Source organism: Ctenopharyngodon idella, chromosome 4 (genome assembly GCF_019924925.1).
Source record: "Ctenopharyngodon idella isolate HZGC_01 chromosome 4, HZGC01, whole genome shotgun sequence".
Taxonomy (NCBI): domain Eukaryota; kingdom Metazoa; phylum Chordata; class Actinopteri; order Cypriniformes; family Xenocyprididae; genus Ctenopharyngodon; species Ctenopharyngodon idella.
Genome location: NC_067223.1, coordinates 16,168,123 through 16,178,190, shown reverse-complemented (window position 1 = coordinate 16,178,190; position 10,068 = coordinate 16,168,123). Strand labels below are relative to the sequence as shown.

The following is a 10,068-nucleotide window of genomic DNA, read 5'->3' as shown; positions in this document are numbered from 1 at the left end:
TGCTAATATGTTTAACACATTAGCATTAAATAACACATTGCTAACATGATTAAAAATGCTGTTACATGTTTTAATGTCTGATAGCATGAATTAACATGTTGCTAGCATGATTTAGCATATGTTAGCATGTTTTAAGATGTTGCTAGCATGAATTAGCATGTGCTAACATGAATAAGCACATTGCTAGCATGAATTAGCATGTTGTTAATATGTTTAACACATTGCTAGCCTAAATTAGCAAGTTGATAACATGATTAAGAATGTTGTTAACATGTTTTAACGTTTGATAACATGAATTAGCATGTTGCTAGCAGGATTTAGCATTCTGCTAGCATTTTTTTAGAATTTTTAACATGAATTAGCATGTGCTAACATGAATTAGCACATTGCTAGAATTAACGTGTTGCTAGCATGGTTTTTACTTGCTATGCAGTTGGTAGCGTATTCTGAGTGATTAGCTAAAAATCCCTCAAGTCTCTGTGATATTCTAGTCCTTCATTCAAGTCTGTAGGATTATTTTGCTTGTTTTATTGTTGATCAAGTGAAACTCATAAGTCTGATTGCACAGTAGAAACAGTAGAGCAATAGAAACAGTGGAGTTTCTGTTTGACAACCTGAGTGACTGGTAACTCAAGGAAATATGTAACACAGTAAGGGCATAGAGACGCTTTAACTAGCTGAAGATGGACATTACTATCAATGGTTAGTGTTGGTTTACATTGAGAGGTCATGGGGGCAGGATGTGATGTCGTCAGAAACTGGATTATCTGCAGGATATGGCCACTTAGTGACAACTGAGAGGGTTTTCATTGTGTTCCAAAACCTAGTGAGCTGCCCTGCTGTCTACATAGACAAAGTTATTATAGTTAACTAAAACTAAAACCTACGGTGGTGCATTGCTGCCACCTGCATTTGATTTTTTTTTTCTCAATTATGTCATAATAACGATATGTTATGTTGTTTAAACTATATATTTTCTCATAATAATGAGATGCTTTGTCGTTAAAACAGCATATTTTCTTGTTAAAATGCCATTTTCTTGCAGTAAGATGTTATCATTAAAATGATGTTAAATGCCATTAAAATATATTGTTTGAACAACAGAACACCTTGTTATTACAAGAAAATATGTTGTTTTAATGACATGACATCTAATTATTACAAGATAATATAGTTTAAATGACAACGTCATTACGAGAAAATGTCGTTTTAGCGAGAAAAATGTTTTAATGACATGGCATCTAATTATTACGAGAAAATATGTAATTTAAATGACATATCTCGTTATTACGAGAAAATGGCATTTTAAAGATGTAGCATCTAATTATTACAAAAAAATGTATAGTTTAAATTACATATCTCGTTATTACGAGAAAATGCCGATTTAAAGACGTAGCATCTAATTATTACGAGAAAATATATAGTTTAAGTTACATAACATCTCGTCATTACAAGAAAATTACGTTTTGAAGACGTATAGCATCTAATTATTACGAGAAAATCTATTGTTTAAATTACATATCTTGTTATGACAATTGAGTGGAAAAAAATCATATGTATGTGGCAGAATTTGTTCCACTGACTTTCATGAAATGCATTCTGGGATTGCATTCTTTAAAGGATAGTTCTATGCATCTTTAAGTATATAAATAACTAGATTGGTGCAAAGTCTGCAGTCTGACAAATTGGCTTGCCAATATTAATTGATATTCATGCCAGAATGTGTGCCACATGCCACAAACCATAGCTGAAATTCTGTTCATTAAAGTGAAAAAAAAAAAAAAACTGCTGAGAGAAGGAACAAAGAGGAGCTACATCAGAGATGGACATTGTATCAAACTGCTGACATTTCAGTATCCATGTAGTTGTTGAATAAAGAGACATGAATATTGAAATCAGGAGGGAGTGGCCATGCTGAGTTCACACACACTGACCAGACTGTGAAGAGGACGGAGGTTTGGCTCAATGAAGGTCATGCATTGTTGCCGGGTTGAGTGTTCGTTTGCTCACCCTGGAGAACACCATTATTATTCACAGCGTTACTCGTAATAAATGCAAAAATCTGAAGCTGGGCTGGTTTTTCATATCCCCTTTTCAGAGACGTTTGGTCGAAATGCCAGAAGAATGTCAAACTAATGTTAGCAATTAGACCTGATTCACAATTTGCATCAAACTTCTTCAGCAGCTCCGCATCCATCAAATGAGAAAAACCATTAGCCATTTGTTTTCAGATGCTTTTTGCTCCACCATTTCTCTTTATTAATTATTATTAATTGCTCTAGCGAGATAATGAAATAATTTAGCATTTTCAGATAAGGCAGCAGTGACAGAGGGAACGAGCACTCGTCATCTCTCCAAATCTAATTACAGATATCTGCTCCGCTAGAGACACACAACAGATCAAACGAATTCCCAGTTTGAACCGCCACATACTGTATAATAATCATTAAGATTCTGCACTTTCTTAACAACATGTGAGAAGTGCTTTTCCAGAAATCACTGCCATAATGCTAAGGTGAGGAAGCGTCTCTATAATATTCTGGTTTCAAGTCCCTCATAAATTAATATATTTTAATAAATAACATAATATACATATTATAACATATTATGTTATTATTTATTAATAATATTTAAATAACAAATATTATTAAATAATATAATTATTTATTATATTGTTTTTTAAAATAATTATATTATATTATATATTTATTCAAAAAATTAAATAAATAATATAAACATTGTATTATTATTATTTAATAATAATATTAAATAAACATTATTAAATAATAGAATTAGTGTTTATATTATTTATTAAAATAAATGAATTATAATATAAAAAAGTAAAAACAAATAAAAATAAAAAATAAATAAATGAATATATTTGTTAAAAAAAATCAAATAAATAATATAAACATAATATTATTATTTAATAATAATATTTAAATAAAATATTAAATCTTATATTTATTTTTTTTATTAAAATAAATGACATATATTATATTGTTATAAATAACAAATAAAATACAAAGAAATAAAATACATAAATAAATATATTTTTTTCTAAAAATTGAATAAATATAAACATTATATTATTAATATTTAATAAAATTATTATTCTATATTATTTATTGAATTTCATAAAGAAAGTAAATACATTTTTTTTTCTAAAAAATAAATTAAATAATACAAACATATTATATTATAATATTATTATTTAATAATAATAATAATAATAATAAAATAAAATATTATTAAATAATATAATTATTATTTTTATATTATTAAAATAAATGAATTGTATAAAATAAACAATATATATTATATTATATTATTCATTAAGATTCTGCACTTTCTTAACAACATGTGAGAAGTGCTTTTCCAGAAATCATTTCCATAATACTAAGGTGAGGTAGCGTTTCTATAAAATTCTGGTCTAGAGTCCATCTTAAAATGCAAGTCCATGGGGTTTTTAAATTAAGCTAAAGAACTTAAAATAATATTAGAAGAAAGAGAGAAATGCTAAGAATGCAATGATATAGAAAAATGTTTGAGATGTTTCTTAACTGCTTCTACTGCCGATATTCTGGCACAGGGCTTGAGATTTATGTATTGAATCGTTGAGGCGTGAGGCGTCTTCTTCCATTTCCAAATCCCAGACCTCCCGTCCCGATTGATTGACTGACTGACTGCGGAAGGACAAACACATCACATCACCCATCCAGAATGAAAACTGGCTTCATGTTAATCCATTAAAATGCCAGAATCATTCTGTCAGCCCCACAAAAAAACTAAATTATTAAAGCCCTGCGCTGTGATACAAACACAACTGAATCAAAATATTGTTAACCGAATCTGCAGTAGTTTCACCCATGGAAGGTGTAGCTGGATATCAGACGTGTGCCAATGAAAAGTTCTGCTCTAACAACTGCATTACCATGCGGCTCACAGCAGACGCTCGGGTTGTGTGTGTCTCCCGCTGTGTGTGTGTGTGTCTGCATGCGCCTGCATCGGTAAGCAGGGAATGCTGGGTAATGTCACAGTTTTGGGACTGCTCCCCTGTGTCGAGGTCACTGGGCTGAAGTGAATCTGAACAGTCCAATTAGGATTTGCATAATAAAAGATTAACACCCTCAAACAGAGGCCCGTCTCCACAGGTGACGCCTTGAAACATGCCAGCAGAACAACACAGAAGAGTCTGATTCCTGAACAAGTGTTCATGTACTGAGATGATGTGCATTATTAATGCCCTAAACTAATGCACGTGTCTGAAATGAACCAGCAGATGAATCTCACAAGATAAAGATCATGTCATATTTCACTCTAAAAGCCAAAGAAAGATATATTACAGCAAATTGCAATACTTTATATTTATTTATTAAATCATATATTATGTATATAAATAAATAAATGAATTGGTAAATAAATATGTACATAAATATGTAAATAAACAAATAAAAAAAAACATCAAACCAATAAAAAATACATAAATTAATATATTTATTCAAAAAAATAAATAAATAATACAAACATATTATATTATTATCATTTAATAATAATGTTTAATAATTATCATTTTATATTATTTATTAAAAATAAACAACTTTCATAAAGAAACTGAATATATATTTTTTCTACAAATGAATTAAATAATACAAACATATATTACACTATTATTTTTTAATAATAATATTTAAATAAAAATATTATTAAATCATATAATTATTATTTTATATTATTTATTAATATAATATAATATAATATAATAGAATTAATATAAAAAAACAAACAAAAAATACATAAATTAACATTTATTCTAAAAATTAAACGAATAATATAAACATATAATTTAATAACATTTAATTAAATTAGTATTTTATATTATTTATTAAAAATAAATGAATTACATAAAGAAAGTTCATATATTTTTTATTTAGAATATTTAGAATTATTATTTTTATATTATTTATTAAAATAAATGAGTTATATTATATTATATAAAAATATATTTTTCCCTTTTTATTTTGGGATGCAATCTGAATGTTTTTTTACGAGATTCACCTTAAGTTACATATTCAATTTTTTTATTTTAGTTATATAATATATTGTATAATATAAACATTATATTATATTATATTATATTATATTACATTATATTATATTTTTTCCTTTCTATTTTGGGGTGTAATGTTTTTGTGAGATTCACCTTAAGTTGACCCAAAGCATTAGTTTGGATGAATTTGCAGAGCGACCTTTCACGTGTTCTCTAATGAAACCATTCATCCAAAGAGGAAGGAATCATTGCAGAGTTCCTCGCCATTGAGGCCCCAGAGGATGCTGGGTAGTCTCTGACCCACTGACACACATCTTATACCCTCTGAACATCCATCTGCTTTTGAGACTCCGCTGGAGACACTAATGCCACAGTGCCAGCTCCTCTAAATCACAGGAGAGCGCGTGTGTGTGTGTGTGCATGAGGACGCATCTCTCAACTAGCTTAATATTTACTCTCCCTGTCCCAGCCAGTCTGCATAAATTATTCAGCCTCACACACACACTGTCTGCTTCCATGTTGTCACACATTCAGACGGGAATGAAAACATACTAATTCTGTAAGTGCACTATAGCGTTCTCTCCAATGCAATGTGCACGTGTACATCTCTAAATGGGTCAGGCAATGAAAAACAGCTTGCTCTTTTGGGTTTGATACACCATGCAGAGATACTCATTATTTACAGGTACAGTCTTAAAGGTACAGTACACAAAAAACACCCGAAGGTTCGGAGAGAAGGCGGAAAATGGTCGCGAAACACTGTTTTTGAATCTGCCGGTAAGTGTTTCAGAGCATAATAGTTGAATATTGAATTACTGCCCACACATATATCTCATGCACATTGCCCAATGTTCACTATAAAAAAATGCTGGGTTAAAACCAACCCAAGTTGGGTTAAATATGGACAAACCCAGCGGTTTGGTTAAATGTTTGACCCAACCTGCTGGGTAGTTTTATTTAACCCAACTATTGTTTAAAAATTACTATATGTCTGGCTTAAAATAAACCCAAAATAGGTTGGAAATTAAAAATCAGACACATAATTACTAGAGGCAACAATAATAATCAAAAGGTGAACATTTATTAATAAGCAATTTTGGATTCATTTTAAGTGAGCAATATAGACATTTTTAAACAATATTTGAGTTAAATAAATCTACCCAGCAGATTGGGCCAAACATTTAACCAAACCACTGGGTTAAAACAACCCAATCGCTGGGTTTGTCCATTTTCAACCCAACTTGGGTTGTTTTTTAACCCAGCATTTTTGAACAGTGTTCCTCATTGGTAAAACAATCTCATTTCCATGCCAAAATTCCTGTAGTCTTCCCAGTCTAATTATGGATCAAATCTGCTCTCATTATGAACCAAATCTGCACTCATTATCTTAGATTATCACAGACTATGAATATGCAGCTACCGGTGCATAAATTATGTAAATGCATGGCTGCGGAGAGAATCGATTGGAACTAATTGATAAATGAGTGGCTCTAATCTGAGATAATGTGCTGTCAGTCAATGTGAGTTTAACATCACATCGCCAAAAGACCCGCTGCTCTATCACTGATATAGATTCATATTATCGCAAAATTACATCCGCAAGAGTCGAATAAACCCAGAGCTTTCACTGTAATGTGGCTGTTCGTCGCGTTCTGAGTAGCAGGTGTCAGAGATGAGCATGGAGATCATCATATCGGATCAGACTAATAAAAGTAACAGGCTTTATGGCAGATGATGTATGATGATTTATACACATGCAGACACTCATCCAATTCACATTCGCGCGCTCTCTCTGGCTCTCAGATAAATACAGACGGCCTCGCTCTCCACATAACCACAGAGATGGAGAAGGAAAATAGATTTTAAAGCTGAACTGGGCTGACATGAATGATGTTTCCCACAGAATAAAAGATTTTCAAAGCTGTATTTACTTGAGAGATCATCCCTCTAAACCTTTCTGGGTTATTTCTTCTGTTTGAATCTCACAGAAATTTGTTCAGTTTGTATTTCAACTCAACATCAAAGAAAGAAATTATAGTATGCATACATCAAGATTTGCATTGTTAAAAAAAATAATATATCAAATATTTTTATATACTATTACATTTACATTTAATCTAAAGCGTCAGTCGTTCAGTCCTTCATCCAGCAAGAAATGTCTGTCAGGCAGGCTGATATACGAGCAGCTACTGTCGGATCATCTGGTTGGAATGAAAAATAGAGTTGTGTGTCATAGCAGTGATAAGAAAAACCATGTTTCTGAATGACAGATTCTAGTGATGACACGTAAATGGAGAAGAGAAGTGGTCCAAGCACCGAGCCCTGAGGCACTCCAGTAGCTAGATGTTGCGATGTAGACACCTCACCCCTCCACAACACCCTGAAGGACCTACCTGAGAGGTAAGACTTGAACCACTGAAGTGCTGTTCCTGAGATGCCTTTCATCTTGAGGGTTGACAGGAGGATCTGGTGGTTAACTGTGTCAAAAGCAGCAGACAGATCCAGCAAGATGAGTACTGAGGATTTAGAAGCTGCTCGTGCCAGTCTCAGAGCCTCAATAACCGAGAGCAGGGCAGGCTCAGTTGAGTGTTCGCTTTTGAAACCAGTCTGGTTGTTGTCCAGGTGGTTGTTCTGTGCAAGAAAAGTAGAGACTTGGTTGAACACGACTCGTTTAAGTGTTTTAGCAATGAATGGAAGAAGGAATACCGGTCTGTAATGTTCTAGAAGTTTCTTAAAGGGTTAGTTCACCCCAAAATGAAAATTCTGTCATTAATTACTCACCCTCATGTCGTTCCACACCTGTAAGACCTTCATTCATCTTCGGAACACAAATTAAGATATTTTTGATAAAATCCGAGAGGTTTATGACTCTCCAGACAGCAATATAATCAACATTTTCAAGGTTCAGAAAAGTACTGAAGACATCGTTAAAACAGTCAACGTGACTGCAGTGGTTTAACCTTAATTTTATGAAGAGACGAGAATACTTTTTGTGCACAAAAACAAAATAAAAATAGTGACTTTATTCAACAATATCCTCTCTATCCTGTCATTATCATACGATGTTTACGTTCAGTGCTTCCAGGTTCTACGTCAGAATGACGGCATTATTTTCTTTGCATTATTTCATTATTTTCTTTGCATTATGAGCTTTTGTGCATTGCACAGTAATGAAATTTTGCAAGAAAAATATGCTTGATTATGACAAAAATAATGTCAGAATGCAAAAACAAATCTTTATAGGCTCCATTGTTTCCGTGCAAAACATAATTTCAGTCTTTCTTTTGATTTTAGGGTGAAATATGATTCAGACATTTCACACTCAATATAACTGGTGTTTGATGGCCTTGCAAAAACTCTCTCTCTCTCTCTCTCTCACACACACACACACACACACACACACACACACACACAGTGTTTCCAGTGGCAACTCTCTGTAAGCCCTGATGAATCATCTCAGTGGGCGACTAACAGCCCATCCTCCCCCAGCAGCAGCCCTTGTTTTCTGTTTATTTATCTTCATTTTAGCTGTACTTCCTGTTTTTTTGTTTTCTTTTTTCCTATTTTCTCTGTCCTTGTCTGAATTGGTCTTAATGTCGTGCCATGACAACCACATATTCTCTCTGGTTCACCCGGCAACAAGCATCTCTGTAGGTGAGCGCCGCTCTCCGTCAGCTTATTAACCACTAAGACGACTCCAGCATCACGGCACCCTTGAGTAGCCTTTTACAGAGATAGCGCTTTCATTTCAACCTGAAAGGAACTCTAGGATGGCAAAGTCAAGGGGAGATGTTTTGGTTACTATGGCAATGGCAGGAAATGAATGGATCATATCCTTTTGAAGAACAGAGAGGCGAGCAGGAAATTTCCATTCCTGAGCAATTACGGAGATGGAACACGCCCAGGAGAGGCCATGTAACCTCACTCCAGGAGAAAGCACTTTAACACGTTAGCGAAAATGCGGAAACCTCCTGTCCTCATTTCAAATTGAGCAGAAAATAACCAGTGATGGGAGGTTTGGGGGGTCGTGCGATCACGCTTGACTACCAGACCAATGTCAGTCTGTTTTCTTCAGAGGAACTAAAGCTTCTACCTGTTAAAAGTGATTCACAACAAATAACATACATGTAAATAAACAGCAAAACATATATAATATATATATACCGATTAGGCATAAGATTATGACCGCCTTCCTAATATTGTGTTGGTCCCCCTTTTGCTGCCAAAACAGCCCTGACCCGTCGAGGCATGGACTCCAGTAGACCCCTGAAGGTGTGCTGTGGTATCTGACACCAAGATGTTAGCAGCAGATCCTTTGAGTCCTGTAAGTTGCGAGGTAGGGCCTCCATGGATCGGACTTGTTTGTTCAGTACATCGATTGGATGCTTTGTAACATTGGATTGAGATCTGGGGAATTTGGAGGACAAGTCAACACCTCAAACTCGTTGTTGTGCTCCTCAAACCATTCCTGAACCATTTTTGCTTTGTGGCAGGACACATTATCCTGCTGAAAGAGGCCACAGCCACCAGGGAATACCGTTTCCATGAAAGGGACATGGTCTGCAACAATGCATAGGTAGGTGGTACGTGTCAAAGTAACATCCACATGGATGGCGGGACCCAAGGTTTCCCAGCAAAACATTGCCCAAAGCATCACACTGCCTCCACCGGCTTGTCTTCTTCCCATAGTGCATCCTGGTGCCATGTGTTCCCTAGGTAAGGTTCACTTCCTTGGAGCACTTTTGATAGATACTGACCACTGCAGACCGGGAACACCCCACAAAAGCTGCAGTTTTGGAGATGCTCTGACCCAGTCGTCTAGCCATCACAATTTGGCCCTTGTCAAACTCGCTCAAATCCTTACGCTTGCACATTTTTCCTGCTTCTAACACATAAACTTTGAGGACAAAATGTTCACTTGCTGCCTAATATATCCCACTCGCTAACAGGTGCCGTGGTGAAGAGATAATCAGTGTTATTCACTATATATATATATATATATATATATATAAATTTAT

General features: G+C 34.1%; 1 long non-coding RNA gene across 1 annotated transcript; it reads right to left on the bottom strand.

Annotated features, from left to right (window-relative positions):
• Positions 1–3,383: 3,383 nt before the first annotated feature.
• LOC127511526 (uncharacterized) lies at positions 3,384–7,578 on the bottom strand. The gene is made up of 3 exons (XR_007930053.1): positions 7,444–7,578; positions 7,161–7,251; positions 3,384–3,686 (listed from the first exon to the last, which is right to left on the bottom strand). It is a non-coding gene; the product is annotated as an uncharacterized LOC127511526 (long non-coding RNA).
• Positions 7,579–10,068: the final 2,490 nt, after the last annotated feature.